At 49.6% G+C, this 23,476-nt stretch overlaps 16 non-coding genes across 16 annotated transcripts; 8 read left to right on the top strand and 8 right to left on the bottom strand.

Moving 5' to 3' along the window:
• The first annotated feature begins 1,027 nt into the window (after positions 1-1,027).
• On the top strand, positions 1,028-1,099 carry Trnap-ugg (transfer RNA proline (anticodon UGG)). Its single transcript has one exon. It is a non-coding gene; the product is annotated as a tRNA-Pro (tRNA).
• Positions 1,100-1,700: 601 nt separating this feature from the next.
• Trnav-cac (transfer RNA valine (anticodon CAC)) lies at positions 1,701-1,773 on the bottom strand. Its single transcript has one exon. It is a non-coding gene; the product is annotated as a tRNA-Val (tRNA).
• A 2,258-nt stretch (positions 1,774-4,031) lies between these two features.
• On the top strand, positions 4,032-4,103 carry Trnap-ugg (transfer RNA proline (anticodon UGG)). Its single transcript has one exon. It is a non-coding gene; the product is annotated as a tRNA-Pro (tRNA).
• A 601-nt stretch (positions 4,104-4,704) lies between these two features.
• On the bottom strand, positions 4,705-4,777 carry Trnav-cac (transfer RNA valine (anticodon CAC)). Its single transcript has one exon. It is a non-coding gene; the product is annotated as a tRNA-Val (tRNA).
• Positions 4,778-6,733: 1,956 nt separating this feature from the next.
• On the top strand, positions 6,734-6,805 carry Trnap-ugg (transfer RNA proline (anticodon UGG)). Its single transcript has one exon. It is a non-coding gene; the product is annotated as a tRNA-Pro (tRNA).
• Positions 6,806-7,406: 601 nt separating this feature from the next.
• Positions 7,407-7,479, bottom strand: Trnav-cac (transfer RNA valine (anticodon CAC)). Its single transcript has one exon. It is a non-coding gene; the product is annotated as a tRNA-Val (tRNA).
• A 1,956-nt stretch (positions 7,480-9,435) lies between these two features.
• Trnap-ugg (transfer RNA proline (anticodon UGG)) lies at positions 9,436-9,507 on the top strand. The gene has a single exon. It is a non-coding gene; the product is annotated as a tRNA-Pro (tRNA).
• A 601-nt stretch (positions 9,508-10,108) lies between these two features.
• Trnav-cac (transfer RNA valine (anticodon CAC)) lies at positions 10,109-10,181 on the bottom strand. Its single transcript has one exon. It is a non-coding gene; the product is annotated as a tRNA-Val (tRNA).
• A 235-nt stretch (positions 10,182-10,416) lies between these two features.
• On the top strand, positions 10,417-10,488 carry Trnap-cgg (transfer RNA proline (anticodon CGG)). Its single transcript has one exon. It is a non-coding gene; the product is annotated as a tRNA-Pro (tRNA).
• Positions 10,489-12,802: 2,314 nt separating this feature from the next.
• Trnav-uac (transfer RNA valine (anticodon UAC)) lies at positions 12,803-12,875 on the bottom strand. The gene has a single exon. It is a non-coding gene; the product is annotated as a tRNA-Val (tRNA).
• Positions 12,876-14,828: 1,953 nt separating this feature from the next.
• Trnap-ugg (transfer RNA proline (anticodon UGG)) lies at positions 14,829-14,900 on the top strand. Its single transcript has one exon. It is a non-coding gene; the product is annotated as a tRNA-Pro (tRNA).
• Positions 14,901-15,501: 601 nt separating this feature from the next.
• Positions 15,502-15,574, bottom strand: Trnav-cac (transfer RNA valine (anticodon CAC)). Its single transcript has one exon. It is a non-coding gene; the product is annotated as a tRNA-Val (tRNA).
• Positions 15,575-18,203: 2,629 nt separating this feature from the next.
• Positions 18,204-18,276, bottom strand: Trnav-uac (transfer RNA valine (anticodon UAC)). Its single transcript has one exon. It is a non-coding gene; the product is annotated as a tRNA-Val (tRNA).
• Positions 18,277-20,234: 1,958 nt separating this feature from the next.
• Trnap-ugg (transfer RNA proline (anticodon UGG)) lies at positions 20,235-20,306 on the top strand. The gene has a single exon. It is a non-coding gene; the product is annotated as a tRNA-Pro (tRNA).
• Positions 20,307-20,907: 601 nt separating this feature from the next.
• On the bottom strand, positions 20,908-20,980 carry Trnav-cac (transfer RNA valine (anticodon CAC)). The gene has a single exon. It is a non-coding gene; the product is annotated as a tRNA-Val (tRNA).
• Positions 20,981-21,215: 235 nt separating this feature from the next.
• Positions 21,216-21,287, top strand: Trnap-cgg (transfer RNA proline (anticodon CGG)). The gene has a single exon. It is a non-coding gene; the product is annotated as a tRNA-Pro (tRNA).
• The last annotated feature ends 2,189 nt before the right edge of the window (positions 21,288-23,476 follow it).

The raw sequence follows: 23,476 nt of genomic DNA on the forward strand, positions 1-23,476 counted from the left end.
GGTACTGCAAATTGGGATTAAGCAAAAATTTATTGTGTGGTCGAGCGACAGCCTCAGCTCGCTCTTCCTACATGATCGCTTCTTGTGCGGAATAATTCCTAGCTCGCCGATGGCTTCAGAGTTGGTCTTCTCGAAGTTTTGCTTTCGCACTGCATTCCGCAATCTTTTCGTTATGAGTTGTGTGCTTCGGTTTCCCGACTTTCTTGTGTTTAGTGCGTTTGGCTTCTCTTAACCCTTAGCCACCGCTTGCCGAAATTTCCACACTATCATCTGTCGATCTGCAGAGCTCGATGAAGGCATCGCGGCCGTTCCTGAGCTCGTGGAACGGTCGAATCTGTAGTTGTTTCCAGATCTCTCCCACACAACGGCCTCCCAGAAGCTTGGATTACAGAAGTACGCCACTACTCCCAGCCGGAGATTCACGATTGAAAGCAGAATGACATGAGCTACACGCAGCTCCGATTTTTTTTTTTTTTTTTGTGTCTGACCTACTTTGAAAGACTTTGTAGTCGATTTACTTACTACTATCGCTGTTGGAAACCAGGTGATAACCGCACAGTATTTTAGAGACGATCAGGTAATGAAAATTTAGAATAAGTAAAACAGTATCAAAAGAAGTTGTGTGGTGGAGCAGCACATGCAATTCACGCTTCCTAGATACTCGTTACTGCATAGAATAATTCTTTTGTCTGCGGCGTCTTCAGTATCCGTCTTCTGGAAATTTTGCTTGCAGTATATTGTGCAATCTTTTCGTTATGAGTTGGTGCTTGGTTTCCCGATGTTCTTTTGTTTAGTGCATTCGCCTTCTCTTTACCCTGAGAAACCACATACCGAAACTGAGGCACTGCCGGCTGTTCATAAGCAGTGCTCGATGAAGTTATTTCGCTTTTTATTCGTTGCCTTTAATATTCTTCTCATCAGTGGTGAGTGCTGCCTGCAGAAAGCGTTTATCTTGCGAATTCGCGTGAAAGTTTGTGTTCCCTGCGAGGCCCACTACTTGGGATTAACTTGACTGCTCCAGCCAGGTGGCTCGTTGGTCTAGGGGTATGATTCCTGCTTTGGGTGCAGGAGGTCCCGGGTTCAAATCCCGGACGAGCCCTGCCATTTTGACCGTGCTGAAGAGTAGGTGGAACTCAGCCCCGGTTGCAGCTCCTCAATGAAGAGTTGACGCCCGTTATAGCACGTGGATATAACAAGAATGCGGCACCAGTAAAGTACGTAGGTGTAATTCGGTAGAAAGGCAGACGGTAATTTTGCATGCAACGGAAAACAAGGTTGTCTTTGCGGGATATGTGCACCGTGAGTGGAGATTCAGCTTAATTGTGCGACAGTCTACCCTCATCTTACTAGCGACGGCAACAACCAAGGGGTGGCATGTAAGATTGAGCGTGGCTAAGAGTTTCTCATTATTAGTTAGCATCACACTTTGACAGAGCTGTGACAAGGCGAGTAGGGTGAGCTCAGGAAAGCCAGTAGCAAGCGCACTTGAAGTAGCCCTGAAGAACCGGATTATAAATTTTGCCAGCCATAATGAAGCTAGGGGCGTTCTCAGTTACCAAATACCGGTGCAATAAGAGAGCAACAGTATTTGACAGTAAAATGACGCCCTATCCGTCTAGCATACAACATTGCTTGTCTCTGCATACGCGGACGTGAGGTCATCTCGGAAATGAAATCCGAAATATAGATTAAAATTGTTGTGTTCCCGCCCGGGATCGAACCGGGGACCTTCTGCGTGTGAAGCAGACGTGATAACCGCTACACCACGGAAACGACGGTTGTTTTCATGTACCACCCGGAGAATCGTAATAGCAACAGTTTCTCTTCTGTGTTAGCAAGGGCATCGGCTACGAGCTCCCTCCGATTCGTGAAGTTCCTGTAGTAAAAGACGTCGATGGAAACAATCCAACCGCGACAGACAGGGAGAACGCTGGCTGAGCTGCAGCCCTACATGGTGAGACCATCAAAGGTGGCGTCATTCACATGCAGTGCGTTTTCGGAACGAATAGGCTCGTTGGCCTAGGGGTATGATTCCTGCTTCGGGTGCAGGAGGTCCCGGGTAAAAAAAATCCCGGACGAGCCCTTGCGTTTTGTACAACGGTGTGGTAACAAATCGCATGGCGGCGGCTGTTTCGCGCATTTCCAGGCCTCCAAGTCAGCGCTAAAATCCGACAACCAGTTCTGAAACCGTTTCATGTTTCATTTGAGCCATGTGCACCCTGCTGATGGAACGTTTGAAGTTGATTTAAATGGTCACAGTAGAGATCGTAGCAAGTGTCTTGCTGGGTGCGACGAAAACGGGTTTCCGCCCGCAATCGAGCCGGGGACCTTCTGCGTGTTCGGCACGGCGCCTGGGCTCGGCGGCAGCTGCTGCTCTTTCCTTCCTTACGAGATACCGTCGATTCGCGCAGTCGTTATTGCAAAAGATGTCACCAAAGGCAATCGCTTCGTTAGCGGCACTTTGCCTGGGCTCGGCGGCAGTTCTGAAACCGTTTCATGTTTCATTTGAGCCATGTGCACCCTGCTGATGGAACGTTTGAAGTTGATTTAAATGGTCACAGTAGAGATCGTAGCAAGTGTCTTGCTGGGTGCGACGAAAACGGGTTTCCGCCCGCAATCGAGCCGGGGACCTTCTGCGTGTTCGGCACGGCGCCTGGGCTCGGCGGCAGCTGCTGCTCTTTCCTTCCTTACGAGATACCGTCGATTCGCGCAGTCGTTATTGCAAAAGATGTCACCAAAGGCAATCGCTTCGTTAGCGGCACTTTGCCTGGGCTCGGCGGCAGCTCTACATGGAGGCACCAGCAGCCCAGCCAGGCCGCCGCCGCCACCGGTGCGCCACAGCGCAAGGAGCCGGCGGCCGCCCTGCAATGCCCCTGTCGTTGCATATTCCACCCGCCCCATATCCTCTCCATGTCTGACTCACTACGCCAAATGACACTGCAGTCGACGTGCTTATTACTATCGCTTTTGGAAGAACCGAGGCGCAGTATTCTAGTGTCGAACCGGTACTGCAAATTGGGATTAAGCAAAAATTTATTGTGTGGTCGAGCGACAGCCTCAGCTCGCTCTTCCTACATGATCGCTTCTTGTGCGGAATAATTCCTAGCTCGCCGATGGCTTCAGAGTTGGTCTTCTCGAAGTTTTGCTTTCGCACTGCATTCCGCAATCTTTTCGTTATGAGTTGTGTGCTTCGGTTTCCCGACTTTCTTGTGTTTAGTGCGTTTGGCTTCTCTTAACCCTTAGCCACCGCTTGCCGAAATTTCCACACTATCATCTGTCGATCTGCAGAGCTCGATGAAGGCATCGCGGCCGTTCCTGAGCTCGTGGAACGGTCGAATCTGTAGTTGTTTCCAGATCTCTCCCACACAACGGCCTCCCAGAAGCTTGGATTACAGAAGTACGCCACTACTCCCAGCCGGAGATTCACGATTGAAAGCAGAATGACATGAGCTACACGCAGCTCCGATTTTTTTTTTTTTTTTTGTGTCTGACCTACTTTGAAAGACTTTGTAGTCGATTTACTTACTACTATCGCTGTTGGAAACCAGGTGATAACCGCACAGTATTTTAGAGACGATCAGGTAATGAAAATTTAGAATAAGTAAAACAGTATCAAAAGAAGTTGTGTGGTGGAGCAGCACATGCAATTCACGCTTCCTAGATACTCGTTACTGCATAGAATAATTCTTTTGTCTGCGGCGTCTTCAGTATCCGTCTTCTGGAAATTTTGCTTGCAGTATATTGTGCAATCTTTTCGTTATGAGTTGGTGCTTGGTTTCCCGATGTTCTTTTGTTTAGTGCATTCGCCTTCTCTTTACCCTGAGAAACCACATACCGAAACTGAGGCACTGCCGGCTGTTCATAAGCAGTGCTCGATGAAGTTATTTCGCTTTTTATTCGTTGCCTTTAATATTCTTCTCATCAGTGGTGAGTGCTGCCTGCAGAAAGCGTTTATCTTGCGAATTCGCGTGAAAGTTTGTGTTCCCTGCGAGGCCCACTACTTGGGATTAACTTGACTGCTCCAGCCAGGTGGCTCGTTGGTCTAGGGGTATGATTCCTGCTTTGGGTGCAGGAGGTCCCGGGTTCAAATCCCGGACGAGCCCTGCCATTTTGACCGTGCTGAAGAGTAGGTGGAACTCAGCCCCGGTTGCAGCTCCTCAATGAAGAGTTGACGCCCGTTATAGCACGTGGATATAACAAGAATGCGGCACCAGTAAAGTACGTAGGTGTAATTCGGTAGAAAGGCAGACGGTAATTTTGCATGCAACGGAAAACAAGGTTGTCTTTGCGGGATATGTGCACCGTGAGTGGAGATTCAGCTTAATTGTGCGACAGTCTACCCTCATCTTACTAGCGACGGCAACAACCAAGGGGTGGCATGTAAGATTGAGCGTGGCTAAGAGTTTCTCATTATTAGTTAGCATCACACTTTGACAGAGCTGTGACAAGGCGAGTAGGGTGAGCTCAGGAAAGCCAGTAGCAAGCGCACTTGAAGTAGCCCTGAAGAACCGGATTATAAATTTTGCCAGCCATAATGAAGCTAGGGGCGTTCTCAGTTACCAAATACCGGTGCAATAAGAGAGCAACAGTATTTGACAGTAAAATGACGCCCTATCCGTCTAGCATACAACATTGCTTGTCTCTGCATACGCGGACGTGAGGTCATCTCGGAAATGAAATCCGAAATATAGATTAAAATTGTTGTGTTCCCGCCCGGGATCGAACCGGGGACCTTCTGCGTGTGAAGCAGACGTGATAACCGCTACACCACGGAAACGACGGTTGTTTTCATGTACCACCCGGAGAATCGTAATAGCAACAGTTTCTCTTCTGTGTTAGCAAGGGCATCGGCTACGAGCTCCCTCCGATTCGTGAAGTTCCTGTAGTAAAAGACGTCGATGGAAACAATCCAACCGCGACAGACAGGGAGAACGCTGGCTGAGCTGCAGCCCTACATGGTGAGACCATCAAAGGTGGCGTCATTCACATGCAGTGCGTTTTCGGAACGAATAGGCTCGTTGGCCTAGGGGTATGATTCCTGCTTCGGGTGCAGGAGGTCCCGGGTAAAAAAAATCCCGGACGAGCCCTTGCGTTTTGTACAACGGTGTGGTAACAAATCGCATGGCGGCGGCTGTTTCGCGCATTTCCAGGCCTCCAAGTCAGCGCTAAAATCCGACAACCAGTTCTGAAACCGTTTCATGTTTCATTTGAGCCATGTGCACCCTGCTGATGGAACGTTTGAAGTTGATTTAAATGGTCACAGTAGAGATCGTAGCAAGTGTCTTGCTGGGTGCGACGAAAACGGGTTTCCGCCCGCAATCGAGCCGGGGACCTTCTGCGTGTTCGGCACGGCGCCTGGGCTCGGCGGCAGCTGCTGCTCTTTCCTTCCTTACGAGATACCTTCGATTCGCGCAGTCGTTATTGCAAAAGATGTCACCAAAGGCAATCGCCTCGTTAGCGGCACGGTGCCTGGGCTCGGCGGCAGCTCTACATGGAGGCACCAGCAGCCCAGCCAGGCCGCCGCCGCCACCGGTGCGCCACAGCGCAAGGAGCCGGCGGCCGCCCTGCAATGCCCCTGTCGTTGCATATTCCACCCGCCCCATATCCTCTCCATGTCTGACTCACTACGCCAAATGACACTGCAGTCGACGTGCTTATTACTATCGCTTTTGGAAGAACCGAGGCGCAGTATTCTAGTGTCGAACCGGTACTGCAAATTGGGATTAAGCAAAAATTTATTGTGTGGTCGAGCGACAGCCTCGGCTCGCTCTTCCTATATGATCGCTTCTTGTGCGGAATAATTCCTAGCTCGCCGATGGCTTCAGAGTTGGTCTTCTCGAAGTTTTGCTTTCGCACTGCATTCCGCAATCTTTTCGTTATGAGTTGTGTGCTTCGGTTTCCCGACTTTCTTGTGTTTAGTGCGTTTGGCTTCTCTTAACCCTTAGCCACCGCTTGCCGAAATTTCCACACTATCATCTGTCGATCTGCAGAGCTCGATGACGGCCTCGCGGCCGTTCCTGAGCTCGTGGAACGGTCGAATCTGTAGTTGTTTCCAGATCTCTCCCACACAACGGCCTCCCAGAAGCTTGGATTACAGAAGTACGCCACTACTCCCAGCCGGAGATTCACGATTGAAAGCAGAATGACATGAGCTACACGCAGCTCCGATTTTTTTTTTTTTTTTTGTGTCTGACCTACTTTGAAAGACTTTGTAGTCGATTTACTTACTACTATCGCTGTTGGAAACCAGGTGATAGCCGCACAGTATTTTAGAGACGATCAGGTAATGAAAATTTAGAATGAGTAAAACAGTATCAAAAGAAGTTGTGTGGTGGAGCAGCACATGCAATTCACGCTTCCTAGATACTCGTTACTGCATAGAATAATTCTTTTGTCTGCGGCGTCTTCAGTATCCGTCTTCTGGAAATTTTGCTTGCAGTATATTGTGCAATCTTTTCGTTATGAGTTGGTGCTTGGTTTCCCGATGTTCTTTTGTTTAGTGCATTCGCCTTCTCTTTACCCTGAGAAACCACATACCGAAACTGAGGCACTGCCGGCTGTTCATAAGCAGTGCTCGATGAAGTTATTTCGCTTTTTATTCGTTGCCTTTAATATTCTTCTCATCAGTGGTGAGTGCTGCCTGCAGAAAGCGTTTATCTTGCGAATTCGCGTGAAAGTTTGTGTTCCCTGCGAGGCCCACTACTTGGGATTAACTTGACTGCTCCAGCCAGGTGGCTCGTTGGTCTAGGGGTATGATTCCTGCTTTGGGTGCAGGAGGTCCCGGGTTCAAATCCCGGACGAGCCCTGCCATTTTGACCGTGCTGAAGAGTAGGTGGAACTCAGCCCCGGTTGCAGCTCCTCAATGAAGAGTTGACGCCCGTTATAGCACGTGGATATAACAAGAATGCGGCACCAGTAAAGTACGTAGGTGTAATTCGGTAGAAAGGCAGACGGTAATTTTGCATGCAACGGAAAACAATGTTGTCTTTGCGGGATATGTGCACCGTGAGTGGAGATTCAGCTTAATTGTGCGACAGTCTACCCTCATCTTACTAGCGACGGCAACAACCAAGGGGTGGCATGTAAGATTGACCGTGGCTAAGAGTTTCTCATTATTAGTTAGCATCACACTTTGACAGAGCTGTGACAAGGCGAGTAGGGTGAGCTCAGGAAAGCCAGTAGCAAGCGCACTTGAAGTAGCCCTGAAGAACCGGATTATAAATTTTGCCAGCCATAATGAAGCTAGGGGCGTTCTCAGTTACCAAATACCGGTGCAATAAGAGAGCAACAGTATTTGACAGTAAAATGACGCCCTATCCGTCTAGCATACAACATTGCTTGTCTCTGCATACGCGGACGTGAGGTCATCTCGGAAATGAAATCCGAAATATAGATTAAAATTGTTGTGTTCCCGCCCGGGATCGAACCGGGGACCTTCTGCGTGTGAAGCAGACGTGATAACCGCTACACCACGGAAACGACGGTTCTTTTCATGTACCACCCGGAGAATCGTAATAGCAACAGTTTCTCTTCTGTGTTAGCAAGGGCATCGGCTACGAGCTCCCTCCGATTCGTGAAGTTCCTGTAGTAAAAGACGTCGATGGAAACAATCCAACCGCGACAGACAGGGAGAACGCTGGCTGAGCTGCAGCCCTACATGGTGAGACCATCAAAGGTGGCGTCATTCACATGCAGTGCGTTTTCGGAACGAATAGGCTCGTTGGCCTAGGGGTATGATTCCTGCTTCGGGTGCAGGAGGTCCCGGGTAAAAAAAATCCCGGACGAGCCCTTGCGTTTTGTACAACGGTGTGGTAACAAATCGCATGGCGGCGGCTGTTTCGCGCATTTCCAGGCCTCCAAGTCAGCGCTAAAATCCGACAACCAGTTCTGAATCCGTTTCATGTTTCATTTGAGCCATGTGCACCCTGCTGATGGAACGTTTGAAGTTGATTTAAATGGTCACAGTAGAGATCGTAGCAAGTGTCTTGCTGGGTGCGACGAAAACGGGTTTCCGCCCGCAATCGAGCCGGGGACCTTCTGCGTGTTCGGCACGGCGCCTGGGCTCGGCGGCAGCTGCTGCTCTTTCCTTCCTTACGAGATACCTTCGATTCGCGCAGTCGTTATTGCAAAAGATGTCACCAAAGGCAATCGCCTCGTTAGCGGCACGGTGCCTGGGCTCGGCGGCAGCTCTACATGGAGGCACCAGCAGCCCAGCCAGGCCGCCGCCGCCACCGGTGCGCCACAGCGCAAGGAGCCGGCGGCCGCCCTGCAATGCCCCTGTCGTTGCATATTCCACCCGCCCCATATCCTCTCCATGTCTGACTCACTACGCCAAATGACACTGCAGTCGACGTGCTTATTACTATCGCTTTTGGAAGAACCGAGGCGCAGTATTCTAGTGTCGAACCGGTACTGCAAATTGGGATTAAGCAAAAATTTATTGTGTGGTCGAGCGACAGCCTCGGCTCGCTCTTCCTATATGATCGCTTCTTGTGCGGAATAATTCCTAGCTCGCCGATGGCTTCAGAGTTGGTCTTCTCGAAGTTTTGCTTTCGCACTGCATTCCGCAATCTTTTCGTTATGAGTTGTGTGCTTCGGTTTCCCGACTTTCTTGTGTTTAGTGCGTTTGGCTTCTCTTAACCCTTAGCCACCGCTTGCCGAAATTTCCACACTATCATCTGTCGATCTGCAGAGCTCGATGACGGCCTCGCGGCCGTTCCTGAGCTCGTGGAACGGTCGAATCTGTAGTTGTTTCCAGATCTCTCCCACACAACGGCCTCCCAGAAGCTTGGATTACAGAAGTACGCCACTACTCCCAGCCGGAGATTCACGATTGAAAGCAGAATGACATGAGCTACACGCAGCTCCGATTTTTTTTTTTTTTTTTGTGTCTGACCTACTTTGAAAGACTTTGTAGTCGATTTACTTACTACTATCGCTGTTGGAAACCAGGTGATAACCGCACAGTATTTTAGAGACGATCAGGTAATGAAAATTTAGAATAAGTAAAACAGTATCAAAAGAAGTTGTGTGGTGGAGCAGCACATGCAATTCACGCTTCCTAGATACTCGTTACTGCATAGAATAATTCTTTTGTCTGCGGCGTCTTCAGTATCCGTCTTCTGGAAATTTTGCTTGCAGTATATTGTGCAATCTTTTCGTTATGAGTTGGTGCTTGGTTTCCCGATGTTCTTTTGTTTAGTGCATTCGCCTTCTCTTTACCCTGAGAAACCACATACCGAAACTGAGGCACTGCCGGCTGTTCATAAGCAGTGCTCGATGAAGTTATTTCGCTTTTTATTCGTTGCCTTTAATATTCTTCTCATCAGTGGTGAGTGCTGCCTGCAGAAAGCGTTTATCTTGCGAATTCGCGTGAAAGTTTGTGTTCCCTGCGAGGCCCACTACTTGGGATTAACTTGACTGCTCCAGCCAGGTGGCTCGTTGGTCTAGGGGTATGATTCCTGCTTTGGGTGCAGGAGGTCCCGGGTTCAAATCCCGGACGAACCCTGCCATTTTGACCGTGCTGAAGAGTAGGTGGAACTCAGCCCCGGTTGCAGCTCCTCAATGAAGAGTTGACGCCCGTTATAGCACGTGGATATAACAAGAATGCGGCACCAGTAAAGTACGTAGGTGTAATTCGGTAGAAAGGCAGACGGTAATTTTGCATGCAACGGAAAACAAGGTTGTCTTTGCGGGATATGTGCACCGTGAGTGGAGATTCAGCTTAATTGTGCGACAGTCTACCCTCATCTTACTAGCGACGGCAACAACCAAGGGGTGGCATGTAAGATTGAGCGTGGCTAAGAGTTTCTCATTATTAGTTAGCATCACCCTTTGACAGAGCTGTGACAAGGCGAGTAGGGTGAGCTCAGGAAAGCCAGTAGCAAGCGCACTTGAAGTAGCCCTGAAGAACCGGATTATAAATTTTGCCAGCCATAATGAAGCTAGGGGCGTTCTCAGTTACCAAATACCGGTGCAATAAGAGAGCAACAGTATTTGACAGTAAAATGACGCCCTATCCGTCTAGCATACAACATTGCTTGTCTCTGCATACGCGGACGTGAGGTCATCTCGGAAATGAAATCCGAAATATAGATTAAAATTGTTGTGTTCCCGCCCGGGATCGAACCGGGGACCTTCTGCGTGTGAAGCAGACGTGATAACCGCTACACCACGGAAACGACGGTTCTTTTCATGTACCACCCGGAGAATCGTAATAGCAACAGTTTCTCTTCTGTGTTAGCAAGGGCATCGGCTACGAGCTCCCTCCGATTCGTGAAGTTCCTGTAGTAAAAGACGTCGATGGAAACAATCCAACCGCGACAGACAGGGAGAACGCTGGCTGAGCTGCAGCCCTACATGGTGAGACCATCAAAGGTGGCGTCATTCACATGCAGTGCGTTTTCGGAACGAATAGGCTCGTTGGCCTAGGGGTATGATTCCTGCTTCGGGTGCAGGAGGTCCCGGGTTCAAATCCCGGACGAGCCCTTGCGTTTTGTACAACGGTGTGGTAACAAATCGCATGGCGGCGGCTGTTTCGCGCATTTCCAGGCCTCCAAGTCAGCGCTAAAATCCGACAACCAGTTCTGAAACCGTTTCATGTTTCATTTGAGCCATGTGCACCCTGCTGATGGAACGTTTGAAGTTGATTTAAATGGTCACAGTAGAGATCGTAGCAAGTGTCTTGCTGGGTGCGACGAAAACGGGTTTCCGCCCGCAATCGAGCCGGGGACCTTCTGCGTGTTCGGCACGGCGCCTGGGCTCGGCGGCAGCTGCTGCTCTTTCCTTCCTTACGAGATACCGTCGATTCGCGCATCGTTATTGCAAAAGATGTCACCAAAGGCAATCGCTTCGTTAGCGGCACTTTGCCTGGGCTCGGCGGCAGCTCTACATGGAGGCACCAGCAGCCCAGCCAGGCCGCCGCCGCCACCGGTGCGCCACAGCGCAAGGAGCCGGCGGCCGCCCTGCAATGCCCCTGTCGTTGCATATTCCACCCGCCCCATATCCTCTCCATGTCTGACTCACTACGCCAAATGACACTGCAGTCGACGTGCTTATTACTATCGCTTTTGGAAGAACCGAGGCGCAGTATTCTAGTGTCGAACCGGTACTGCAAATTGGGATTAAGCAAAAATTTATTGTGTGGTCGAGCGGCAGCCTCGGCTCGCTCTTCCTATATGATCGCTTCTTGTGCGGAATAATTCCTAGCTCGCCGATGGCTTCAGAGTTGGTCTTCTCGAAGTTTTGCTTTCGCACTGCATTCCGCAATCTTTTCGTTATGAGTTGTGTGCTTCGGTTTCCCGACTTTCTTGTGTTTAGTGCGTTTGGCTTCTCTTAACCCTTAGCCACCGCTTGCCGAAATTTCCACACTATCATCTGTCGATCTGCAGAGCTCGATGACGGCCTCGCGGCCGTTCCTGAGCTCGTGGAACGGTCGAATCTGTAGTTGTTTCCAGATCTCTCCCACACAACGGCCTCCCAGAAGCTTGGATTACAGAAGTACGCCACTACTCCCAGCCGGAGATTCACGATTGAAAGCAGAATGACATGAGCTACACGCAGCTCCGATTTTTTTTTTTTTGTGTCTGACCTACTTTGAAAGACTTTGTAGTCGATTTACTTACTACTATCGCTGTTGGAAACCAGGTGATAACCGCACAGTATTTTAGAGACGATCAGGTAATGAAAATTTAGAATAAGTAAAACAGTATCAAAAGAAGTTGTGTGGTGGAGCAGCACATGCAATTCACGCTTCCTAGATACTCGTTACTGCATAGAATAATTCTTTTGTCTGCGGCGTCTTCAGTATCCGTCTTCTGGAAATTTTGCTTGCAGTATATTGTGCAATCTTTTCGTTATGAGTTGGTGCTTGGTTTCCCGATGTTCTTTTGTTTAGTGCATTCGCCTTCTCTTTACCCTGAGAAACCACATACCGAAACTGAGGCACTGCCGGCTGTTCATAAGCAGTGCTCGATGAAGTTATTTCGCTTTTTATTCGTTGCCTTTAATATTCTTCTCATCAGTGGTGAGTGCTGCCTGCAGAAAGCGTTTATCTTGCGAATTCGCGTGAAAGTTTGTGTTCCCTGCGAGGCCCACTACTTGGGATTAACTTGACTGCTCCAGCCAGGTGGCTCGTTGGTCTAGGGGTATGATTCCTGCTTTGGGTGCAGGAGGTCCCGGGTTCAAATCAAGGACGAGCCCTGCCATTTTGACCGTGCTGAAGAGTAGGTGGAACTCAGCCCCGGTTGCAGCTCCTCAATGAAGAGTTGACGCCCGTTATAGCACGTGGATATAACAAGAATGCGGCACCAGTAAAGTACGTAGGTGTAATTCGGTAGAAAGGCAGACGGTAATTTTGCATGCAACGGAAAACAAGGTTGTCTTTGCGGGATATGTGCACCGTGAGTGGAGATTCAGCTTAATTGTGCGACAGCCTACCCTCATCTTACTAGCGACGGCAACAACCAAGGGGTGGCATGTAAGATTGAGCGTGGCTAAGAGTTTCTCATTATTAGTTAGCATCACACTTTGACAGAGCTGTGACAAGGCGAGTAGGGTGAGCTCAGGAAAGCCAGTAGCAAGCGCACTTGAAGTAGCCCTGAAGAACCGGATTATAAATTTTGCCAGCCATAATGAAGCTAGGGGCGTTCTCAGTTACCAAATACCGGTGCAATAAGAGAGCAACAGTATTTGACAGTAAAATGACGCCCTATCCGTCTAGCATACAACATTGCTTGTCTCTGCATACGCGGACGTGAGGTCATCTCGGAAATGAAATCCGAAATATAGATTAAAATTGTTGTGTTCCCGCCCGGGATCGAACCGGGGACCTTCTGCGTGTAAAGCAGACGTGATAACCGCTACACCACGGAAACGACGGTTCTTTTCATGTACCACCCGGAGACTCGTAATAGCAACAGTTTCTCTTCTGTGTTAGCAAGGGCATCGGCTACGAGCTCCCTCCGATTCGTGAAGTTCCTGTAGTAAAAGACGTCGATGGAAACAATCCAACCGCGACAGACAGGGAGAACGCTGGCTGAGCTGCAGCCCTACATGGTGAGACCATCAAAGGTGGCGTCATTCACATGCAGTGCGTTTTCGGAACGAATAGGCTCGTTGGTCTAGGGGTATGATTCCTGCTTCGGGTGCAGGAGGTCCCGGGTAAAAAAAATCCCGGACGAGCCCTTGCGTTTTGTACAACGGTGTGGTAACAAATCGCATGGCGGCGGCTGTTTCGCGCATTTCCAGGCCTCCAAGTCAGCGCTAAAATCCGACAACCAGTTCTGAAACCGTTTCATGTTTCATTTGAGCCATGTGCACCCTGCTGATGTAACGTTTGAAGTTGATTTAAATGGTCACAGTAGAGATCGTAGCAAGTGTCTTGCTGGGTGCGACGAAAACGGGTTTCCGCCCGCAATCGAGCCGGGGACCTTCTGCGTGTTCGGCACGGCGCCTGGGCTCGGCGGCAGCTGCTGCTCTTTCCTTCCTTACGAGATACCTTCGATTCGCGCAGTCGTTATTGCAAAAGATGTCACCAAAGGCAATCGCCTCGTTAGCGGCACGGTGCCTGGGCTCGGCGGCAGCTCTACATGGAGGCACCAGCAGCCCAGCCAGGCCGCCGCCGCCACCGGTGCGCCACAGCGCAAGGAGCCGGCGGCCGCCCTGCAATGCCCCTGTCGTTGCATATTCCACCCGCCCCATATCCTCTCCATGTCTGACTCACTACGCCAAATGACACTGCAGTCGACGTGCTTATTACTATCGCTTTTGGAAGAACCGAGGCGCAGTATTCTAGTGTCGAACCGGTACTGCAAATTGGGATTAAGCAAAAATTTATTGTGTGGTCGAGCGACAGCCTCGGCTCGCTCTTCCTATATGATCGCTTCTTGTGCGGAATAATTCCTAGCTCGCCGATGGCTTCAGAGTTGGTCTTCTCGAAGTTTTGCTTTCGCACTGCATTCCGCAATCTTTTCGTTATGAGTTGTGTGCTTCGGTTTCCCGACTTTCTTGTGTTTAGTGCGTTTGGCTTCTCTTAACCCTTAGCCACCGCTTGCCGAAATTTCCACACTATCATCTGTCGATCTGCAGAGCTCGATGACGGCCTCGCGGCCGTTCCTGAGCTCGTGGAACGGTCGAATCTGTAGTTGTTTCCAGATCTCTCCCACACAACGGCCTCCCAGAAGCTTGGATTACAGAAGTACGCCACTACTCCCAGCCGGAGATTCACGATTGAAAGCAGAATGACATGAGCTACACGCAGCTCCGATTTTTTTTTTTTTTGTGTCTGACCTACTTTGAAAGACTTTGTAGTCGATTTACTTACTACTATCGCTGTTGGAAACCAGGTGATAACCGCACAGTATTTTAGAGACGATCAGGTAATGAAAATTTAGAATAAGTAAAACAGTATCAAAAGAAGTTGTGTGGTGGAGCAGCACATGCAATTCACGCTTCCTAGATACTCGTTACTGCATAGAATAATTCTTTTGTCTGCGGCGTCTTCAGTATCCGTCTTCTGGAAATTTTGCTTGCAGTATATTGTGCAATCTTTTCGTTATGAGTTGGTGCTTGGTTTCCCGATGTTCTTTTGTTTAGTGCATTCGCCTTCTCTTTACCCTGAGAAACCACATACCGAAACTGAGGCACTGCCGGCTGTTCATAAGCAGTGCTCGATGAAGTTATTTCGCTTTTTATTCGTTGCCTTTAATATTCTTCTCATCAGTGGTGAGTGCTGCCTGCAGAAAGCGTTTATCTTGCGAATTCGCGTGAAAGTTTGTGTTCCCTGCGAGGCCCACTACTTGGGATTAACTTGACTGCTCCAGCCAGGTGGCTTGTTGGTCTAGGGGTATGATTCCTGCTTTGGGTGCAGGAGGTCCCGGGTTCAAATCCCGGACGAGCCCTGCCATTTTGACCGTGCTGAAGAGTAGGTGGAACTCAGCCCCGGTTGCAGCTCCTCAATGAAGAGTTGACGCCCGTTATAGCACGTGGATATAACAAGAATGCGGCACCAGTAAAGTACGTAGGTGTAATTCGGTAGAAAGGCAGACGGTAATTTTGCATGCAACGGAAAACAAGGTTGTCTTTGCGGGATATGTGCACCGTGAGTGGAGATTCAGCTTAATTGTGCGACAGTCTACCCTCATCTTACTAGCGACGGCAACAACCAAGGGGTGGCATGTAAGATTGAGCGTGGCTAAGAGTTTCTCATTATTAGTTAGCATCACACTTTGACAGAGCTGTGACAAGGCGAGTAGGGTGAGCTCAGGAAAGCCAGTAGCAAGCGCACTTGAAGTAGCCCTGAAGAACCGGATTATAAATTTTGCCAGCCATAATGAAGCTAGGGGCGTTCTCAGTTACCAAATACCGGTGCAATAAGAGAGCAACAGTATTTGACAGTAAAATGACGCCCTATCCGTCTAGCATACAACATTGCTTGTCTCTGCATACGCGGACGTGAGGTCATCTCGGAAATGAAATCCGAAATATAGATTAAAATTGTTGTGTTCCCGCCCGGGATCGAACCGGGGACCTTCTGCGTGTGAAGCAGACGTGATAACCGCTACACCACGGAAACGACGGTTCTTTTCATGTACCACCCGGAGAATCGTAATAGCAACAGTTTCTCTTCTGTGTTAGCAAGGGCATCGGCTACGAGCTCCCTCCGATTCGTGAAGTTCCTGTAGTAAAAGACGTCGATGGAAACAATCCAACCGCGACAGACAGGGAGAACGCTGGCTGAGCTGCAGCCCTACATGGTGAGACCATCAAAGGTGGCGTCATTCACATGCAGTGCGTTTTCGGAACGAATAGGCTCGTTGGCCTAGGGGTATGATTCCTGCTTCGGGTGCAGGAGGTCCCGGGTAAAAAAAATCCCGGACGAGCCCTTGCGTTTTGTACAACGGTGTGGTAACAAATCGCATGGCGGCGGCTGTTTCGCGCATTTCCAGGCCTCCAAGTCAGCGCTAAAATCCGACAACCAGTTCTGAAACCGTTTCATGTTTCATTTGAGCCATGTGCACCCTGCTGATGGAACGTTTGAAGTTGATTTAAATGGTCACAGTAGAGATCGTAGCAAGTGTCTTGCTGGGTGCGACGAAAACGGGTTTCCGCCCGCAATCGAGCCGGGGACCTTCTGCGTGTTCGGCACGGCGCCTGGGCTCGGCGGCAGCTGCTGCTCTTTCCTTCCTTACGAGATACCGTCGATTCGCGCATCGTTATTGCAAAAGATGTCACCAAAGGCAATCGCTTCGTTAGCGGCACTTTGCCTGGGCTCGGCGGCAGCTCTACATGGAGGCACCAGCAGCCCAGCCAGGCCGCCGCCGCCACCGGTGCGCCACAGCGCAAGGAGCCGGCGGCCGCCCTGCAATGCCCCTGTCGTTGCATATTCCACCCGCCCCATATCCTCTCCATGTCTGACTCACTACGCCAAATGACACTGCAGTCGACGTGCTTATTACTATCGCTTTTGGAAGAACCGAGGCGCAGTATTCTAGTGTCGAACCGGTACTGCAAATTGGGATTAAGCAAAAATTTATTGTGTGGTCGAGCGGCAGCCTCGGCTCGCTCTTCCTATATGATCGCTTCTTGTGCGGAATAATTCCTAGCTCGCCGATGGCTTCAGAGTTGGTCTTCTCGAAGTTTTGCTTTCGCACTGCATTCCGCAATCTTTTCGTTATGAGTTGTGTGCTTCGGTTTCCCGACTTTCTTGTGTTTAGTGCGTTTGGCTTCTCTTAACCCTTAGCCACCGCTTGCCGAAATTTCCACACTATCATCTGTCGATCTGCAGAGCTCGATGACGGCCTCGCGGCCGTTCCTGAGCTCGTGGAACGGTCGAATCTGTAGTTGTTTCCAGATCTCTCCCACACAACGGCCTCCCAGAAGCTTGGATTACAGAAGTACGCCACTACTCCCAGCCGGAGATTCACGATTGAAAGCAGAATGACATGAGCTACACGCAGCTCCGATTTTTTTTTTTTTTTTTTGTGTCTGACCTACTTTGAAAGACTTTGTAGTCGATTTACTTACTACTATCGCTGTTGGAAACCAGGTGATAACCGCACAGTATTTTAGAGACGATCAGGTAATGAAAATTTAGAATAAGTAAAACAGTATCAAAAGAAGTTGTGTGGTGGAGCAGCACATGCAATTCACGCTTCCTAGATACTCGTTACTGCATAGAATAATTCTTTTGTCTGCGGCGTCTTCAGTATCCGTCTTCTGGAAATTTTGCTTGCAGTATATTGTGCAATCTTTTCGTTATGAGTTGGTGCTTGGTTTCCCGATGTTCTTTTGTTTAGTGCATTCGCCTTCTCTTTACCCTGAGAAACCACATACCGAAACTGAGGCACTGCCGGCTGTTCATAAGCAGTGCTCGATGAAGTTATTTCGCTTTTTATTCGTTGCCTTTAATATTCTTCTCATCAGTGGTGAGTGCTGCCTGCAGAAAGCGTTTATCTTGCGAATTCGCGTGAAAGTTTGTGTTCCCTGCGAGGCCCACTACTTGGGATTAACTTGACTGCTCCAGCCAGGTGGCTCGTTGGTCTAGGGGTATGATTCCTGCTTTGGGTGCAGGAGGTCCCGGGTTCAAATCAAGGACGAGCCCTGCCATTTTGACCGTGCTGAAGAGTAGGTGGAACTCAGCCCCGGTTGCAGCTCCTCAATGAAGAGTTGACGCCCGTTATAGCACGTGGATATAACAAGAATGCGGCACCAGTAAAGTACGTAGGTGTAATTCGGTAGAAAGGCAGACGGTAATTTTGCATGCAACGGAAAACAAGGTTGTCTTTGCGGGATATGTGCACCGTGAGTGGAGATTCAGCTTAATTGTGCGACAGCCTACCCTCATCTTACTAGCGACGGCAACAACCAAGGGGTGGCATGTAAGATTGAGCGTGGCTAAGAGTTTCTCATTATTAGTTAGCATCACACTTTGACAGAGCTGTGACAAGGCGAGTAGGGTGAGCTCAGGAAAGCCAGTAGCAAGCGCACTTGAAGTAGCCCTGAAGAACCGGATTATAAATTTTGCCAGCCATAATGAAGCTAGGGGCGTTCTCAGTTACCAAATACCGGTGCAATAAGAGAGCAACAGTATTTGACAGTAAAATGACGCCCTATCCGTCTAGCATACAACATTGCTTGTCTCTGCATACGCGGACGTGAGGTCATCTCGGAAATGAAATCCGAAATATAGATTAAAATTGTTGTGTTCCCGCCCGGGATCGAACCGGGGACCTTCTGCGTGTAAAGCAGACGTGATAACCGCTACACCACGGAAACGACGGTTCTTTTCATGTACCACCCGGAGACTCGTAATAGCAACAGTTTCTCTTCTGTGTTAGCAAGGGCATCGGCTACGAGCTCCCTCCGATTCGTGAAGTTCCTGTAGTAAAAGACGTCGATGGAAACAATCCAACCGCGACAGACAGGGAGAACGCTGGCTGAGCTGCAGCCCTACATGGTGAGACCATCAAAGGTGGCGTCATTCACATGCAGTGCGTTTTCGGAACGAATAGGCTCGTTGGTCTAGGGGTATGATTCCTGCTTCGGGTGCAGGAGGTCCCGGGTAAAAAAAATCCCGGACGAGCCCTTGCGTTTTGTACAACGGTGTGGTAACAAATCGCATGGCGGCGGCTGTTTCGCGCATTTCCAGGCCTCCAAGTCAGCGCTAAAATCCGACAACCAGTTCTGAAACCGTTTCATGTTTCATTTGAGCCATGTGCACCCTGCTGATGTAACGTTTGAAGTTGATTTAAATGGTCACAGTAGAGATCGTAGCAAGTGTCTTGCTGGGTGCGACGAAAACGGGTTTCCGCCCGCAATCGAGCCGGGGACCTTCTGCGTGTTCGGCACGGCGCCTGGGCTCGGCGGCAGCTGCTGCTCTTTCCTTCCTTACGAGATACCTTCGATTCGCGCAGTCGTTATTGCAAAAGATGTCACCAAAGGCAATCGCCTCGTTAGCGGCACGGTGCCTGGGCTCGGCGGCAGCTCTACATGGAGGCACCAGCAGCCCAGCCAGGCCGCCGCCGCCACCGGTGCGCCACAGCGCAAGGAGCCGGCGGCCGCCCTGCAATGCCCCTGTCGTTGCATATTCCACCCGCCCCATATCCTCTCCATGTCTGACTCACTACGCCAAATGACACTGCAGTCGACGTGCTTATTACTATCGCTTTTGGAAGAACCGAGGCGCAGTATTCTAGTGTCGAACCGGTACTGCAAATTGGGATTAAGCAAAAATTTATTGTGTGGTCGAGCGACAGCCTCGGCTCGCTCTTCCTATATGATCGCTTCTTGTGCGGAATAATTCCTAGCTCGCCGATGGCTTCAGAGTTGGTCTTCTCGAAGTTTTGCTTTCGCACTGCATTCCGCAATCTTTTCGTTATGAGTTGTGTGCTTCGGTTTCCCGACTTTCTTGTGTTTAGTGCGTTTGGCTTCTCTTAACCCTTAGCCACCGCTTGCCGAAATTTCCACACTATCATCTGTCGATCTGCAGAGCTCGATGACGGCCTCGCGGCCGTTCCTGAGCTCGTGGAACGGTCGAATCTGTAGTTGTTTCCAGATCTCTCCCACACAACGGCCTCCCAGAAGCTTGGATTACAGAAGTACGCCACTACTCCCAGCCGCAGATTCACGATTGAAAGCAGAATGACATGAGCTACACGCAGCTCCGATTTTTTTTTTTTTTTTTTTGTGTCTGACCTACTTTGAAAGACTTTGTAGTCGATTTACTTACTACTATCGCTGTTGGAAACCAGGTGATAACCGCACAGTATTTTAGAGACGATCAGGTAATGAAAATGTAGAATAAGTAAAACAGTATCAAAAGAAGTTGTGTGGTGGAGCAGCACATGCAATTCACGCTTCCTAGATACTCGTTACTGCATAGAATAATTCTTTTGTCTGCGGCGTCTTCAGTATCCGTCTTCTGGAAATTTTGCTTGCAGTATATTGTGCAATCTTTTCGTTATGAGTTGGTGCTTGGTTTCCCGATGTTCTTTTGTTTAGTGCATTCGCCTTCTCTTTACCCTGAGAAACCACATACCGAAACTGAGGCACTGCCGGCTGTTCATAAGCAGTGCTCGATGAAGTTATTTCGCTTTTTATTCGTTGCCTTTAATATTCTTCTCATCAGTGGTGAGTGCTGCCTGCAGAAAGCGTTTATCTTGCGAATTCGCGTGAAAGTTTGTGTTCCCTGCGAGGCCCACTACTTGGGATTAACTTGACTGCTCCAGCCAGGTGGCTCGTTGGTCTAGGGGTATGATTCCTGCTTTGGGTGCAGGAGGTCCCGGGTTCAAATCCCGGACGACCCCTGCCATTTTGACCGTGCTGAAGAGTAGGTGGAACTCAGCCCCGGTTGCAGCTCCTCAATGAAGAGTTGACGCCCGTTATAGCACGTGGATATAACAAGAATGCGGCACCAGTAAAGTACGTAGGTGTAATTCGGTAGAAAGGCAGACGGTAATTTTGCATGCAACGGAAAACAAGGTTGTCTTTGCGGGATATGTGCACCGTGAGTGGAGATTCAGCTTAATTGTGCGACAGTCTACCCTCATCTTACTAGCGACGGCAACAACCAAGGGGTGGCATGTAAGATTGAGCGTGGCTAAGAGTTTCTCATTATTAGTTAGCATCACACTTTGACAGAGCTGTGACAAGGCGAGTAGGGTGAGCTCAGGAAAGCCAGTAGCAAGCGCACTTGAAGTAGCCCTGAAGAACCGGATTATAAATTTTGCCAGCCATAATGAAGCTAGGGGCGTTCTCAGTTACCAAATACCGGTGCAATAAGAGAGCAACAGTATTTGACAGTAAAATGACGCCCTATCCGTCTAGCATACAACATTGCTTGTCTCTGCATACGCGGACGTGAGGTCATCTCGGAAATGAAATCCGAAATATAGATTAAAATTGTTGTGTTCCCGCCCGGGATCGAACCGGGGACCTTCTGCGTGTGAAGCAGACGTGATAACCGCTACACCACGGAAACGACGGTTCTTTTCATGTACCACCCGGAGAATCGTAATAGCAACAGTTTCTCTTCTGTGTTAGCAAGGGCATCGGCTACGAGCTCCCTCCGATTCGTGAAGTTCCTGTAGTAAAAGACGTCGATGGAAACAATCCAACCGCGACAGACAGGGAGAACGCTGGCTGAGCTGCAGCCCTACATGGTGAGACCATCAAAGGTGGCGTCATTCACATGCAGTGCGTTTTCGGAACGAATAGGCTCGTTGGTCTAGGGGTATGATTCCTGCTTCGGGTGCAGGAGGTCCCGGGTTCAAATCCCGGACGAGCCCTTGCGTTTTGTACAACGGTGTGGTAACAAATCGCATGGCGGCGGCTGTTTCGCGCATTTCCAGGCCTCCAAGTCAGCGCTAAAATCCGACAACCAGTTCTGAAACCGTTTCATGTTTCATTTGAGCCATGTGCACCCTGCTGATGGAACGTTTGAAGTTGATTTAAATGGTCACAGTAGAGATCGTAGCAAGTGTCTTGCTGGGTGCGACGAAAACGGGTTTCCGCCCGCAATCGAGCCGGGGACCTTCTGCGTGTTCGGCACGGCGCCTGGGCTCGGCGGCAGCTGCTGCTCTTTCCTTCCTTACGAGATACCGTCGATTCGCGCAGTCGTTATTGCAAAAGATGTCACCAAAGGCAATCGCTTCGTTAGCGGCACTTTGCCTGGGCTCGGCGGCAGCTCTACATGGAGGCACCAGCAGCCCAGCCAGGCCGCCGCCGCCACCGGTGCGCCACAGCGCAAGGAGCCGGCGGCCGCCCTGCAATGCCCCTGTCGTTGCATATTCCACCCGCCCCATATCCTCTCCATGTCTGACTCACTACGCCAAATGACACTGCAGTCGACGTGCTTATTACTATCGCTTTTGGAAGAACCGAGGCGCAGTATTCTAGTGTCGAACCGGTACTGCAAATTGGGATTAAGCAAAAATTTATTGTGTGGTCGAGCGACAGCCTCGGCTCGCTCTTCCTATATGATCGCTTCTTGTGCGGAATAATTCCTAGCTCGCCGATGGCTTCAGAGTTGGTCTTCTCGAAGTTTTGCTTTCGCACTGCATTCCGCAATCTTTTCGTTATGAGTTGTGTGCTTCGGTTTCCCGACTTTCTTGTGTTTAGTGCGTTTGGCTTCTCTTAACCCTTAGCCACCGCTTGCCCAAATTTCCACACTATCACCTGTCGATCTGCAGAGCTCGATGACGGCCTCGCGGCCGTTCCTGAGCTCGTGGAACGGTCGAATCTGTAGTTGTTTCCAGATCTCTCCCACACAACGGCCTCCCAGAAGCTTGGATTACAGAAGTACGCCACTACTCCCAGCCGGAGATTCACGATTGAAAGCAGAATGACATGAGCTACACGCAGCTCCGATTTTTTTTTTTTTTTGTGTCTGACCTACTTTGAAAGACTTTGTAGTCGATTTACTTACTACTATCGCTGTTGGAAACCAGGTGATAACCGCACAGTATTTTAGAGACGATCAGGTAATGAAAATTTAGAATAAGTAAAACAGTATCAAAAGAAGTTGTGTGGTGGAGCAGCACATGCAATTCACGCTTCCTAGATACTCGTTACTGCATAGAATAATTCTTTTGTCTGCGGCGTCTTCAGTATCCGTCTTCTGGAAATTTTGCTTGCAGTATATTGTGCAATCTTTTCGTTATGAGTTGGTGCTTGGTTTCCCGATGTTCTTTTGTTTAGTGCATTCGCCTTCTCTTTACCCTGAGAAACCACATACCGAAACTGAGGCACTGCCGGCTGTTCATAAGCAGTGCTCGATGAAGTTATTTCGCTTTTTATTCGTTGCCTTTAATATTCTTCTCATCAGTGGTGAGTGCTGCCTGCAGAAAGCGTTTATCTTGCGAATTCGCGTGAAAGTTTGTGTTCCCTGCGAGGCCCACTACTTGGGATTAACTTGACTGCTCCAGCCAGGTGGCTCGTTGGTCTAGGGGTATGATTCCTGCTTTGGGTGCAGGAGGTCCCGGGTTCAAATCAAGGACGAGCCCTGCCATTTTGACCGTGCTGAAGAGTAGGTGGAACTCAGCCCCGGTTGCAGCTCCTCAATGAAGAGTTGACGCCCGTTATAGCACGTGGATATAACAAGAATGCGGCACCAGTAAAGTACGTAGGTGTAATTCGGTAGAAAGGCAGACGGTAATTTTGCATGCAACGGAAAACAAGGTTGTCTTTGCGGGATATGTGCACCGTGAGTGGAGATTCAGCTTAATTGTGCGACAGCCTACCCTCATCTTACTAGCGACGGCAACAACCAAGGGGTGGCATGTAAGATTGAGCGTGGCTAAGAGTTTCTCATTATTAGTTAGCATCACACTTTGACAGAGCTGTGACAAGGCGAGTAGGGTGAGCTCAGGAAAGCCAGTAGCAAGCGCACTTGAAGTAGCCCTGAAGAACCGGATTATAAATTTTGCCAGCCATAATGAAGCTAGGGGCGTTCTCAGTTACCAAATACCGGTGCAAT

This window comes from Schistocerca serialis, chromosome 2, assembly GCF_023864345.2.
Source record: "Schistocerca serialis cubense isolate TAMUIC-IGC-003099 chromosome 2, iqSchSeri2.2, whole genome shotgun sequence".
Classification (NCBI taxonomy): Eukaryota; Metazoa; Arthropoda; class Insecta; order Orthoptera; family Acrididae; genus Schistocerca; species Schistocerca serialis.